The sequence below is a fragment of the Cibotium barometz genome, chromosome 46 (assembly GCF_041138505.1).
Source record: "Cibotium barometz isolate CiBa-2024 chromosome 46, ASM4113850v1, whole genome shotgun sequence".
Lineage (NCBI taxonomy): Eukaryota > Viridiplantae > Streptophyta > Polypodiopsida > Cyatheales > Cibotiaceae > Cibotium > Cibotium barometz.
The window spans coordinates 17,222,131-17,223,338 of NC_141091.1; the positions used below are offsets into that span (position 1 = coordinate 17,222,131).

Sequence of the window (1,208 nt, forward strand, 5' to 3'; positions counted from 1 at the left end):
GGGGTGTCAAATAGTCCCGAGGCGTGGGGGAGTGTGTGGTCGGCAGGGTGAGAGAGATAGAGAGGAGAGAGAGAGAGAGAGAGAGAGAGAGAGAGAGAGAGACGAGGAGGTGGGGGAGCGTGTGGTCGGTGAGGTGAGGGAGAGAGAGAGAGACGTGACATTCACATCATGCATCACTTATTTGGTCATCCCAATGTTATCACAATGAAAAGAGCATATGAGGACATGACCTCTGTGCATCTAGTGATGGAGCTATGTGCTGGAGGGGAGCTCTTCGATCGAATCATTCGAAGGGGTCATTATAGTTAGAGAAAAGCAGCTCAACTTACTCGGGGGTTGTGGAAGCTTGCCATTATTTAGGTGTAATGCACCGGGATTTGAAACCTGAGAACTTTCTTTTCTCAAATAAAAACGAGGACTCTACACTCAAGACCACCAATTTTGGATTGTCTGTATTTTTCCAACCAGGTGAGATTTTTTATGATGTGGTGGGAAGTCCGTATTGCGTGGCTCTTGAAGTTTTGCACAAGTACTATGGGCCCAAAGCAGACGTTTGGAGTGCTGGAGTCATACTCTACATTCTACTCTCAGTGGAGTTGCACCTTTTTGGGCAGAGACAGAGCATCAGATCTTTGAACAGGTTCTTAAGGGAGATCTGGATTTTGAGTCCGATCCCTGACCTACCATCTTAGAGAGCGCAAAAGACTTGATCAGAAAGATGCGTCAGAAATCCGTAGAGGCGTTTCACAGCATGGCTCCAAACAGACCTATAGATTCAGTTGTCCTTTCAAGAATAAAGCAGTTCATGGCTATGAACAAGATGAAGAAAATAGCTTTGAGGGTCATAGCAAAGAGGCTATCTAAAGAGGACATAGTTGGGTCGAAGGAGATGTTCAAAATGATTAATAGAGATGCCATCACATTTGATGAGCTAAAAACTGGGTTCAGAAGGCTTGGTTCCAGTTTTATGAAGCTGCTAATGTGAACAACAATGACACGGGTGAGGGGGGGTCAGGTGGTGAGAGAGGCACTGGTCGGTGGTGAGGTGAGCGGGGGCGAGTTGACGAAGGTCGAGGGGGGCGGTGAGTTGGCAAAGGACGAGGGGGGTTCGGGTGAGAGGGTGGGGTCGGAGGAGAGAGAGAGCGAGAGAGAGAGGGCACGAGAGAGAAGCGAGGGGTGAGGTGGTCGGTGAGCGATGGAGACAGGGA

At 48.8% G+C, this 1,208-nt stretch overlaps 1 pseudogene; it reads left to right on the forward strand.

Annotated features, from left to right (window-relative positions):
* The first annotated feature begins 337 nt into the window (after window positions 1–337).
* LOC147611943 (calcium-dependent protein kinase 11 pseudogene) lies at window positions 338–985 on the forward strand (annotated as a pseudogene).
* The last annotated feature ends 223 nt before the right edge of the window (window positions 986–1,208 follow it).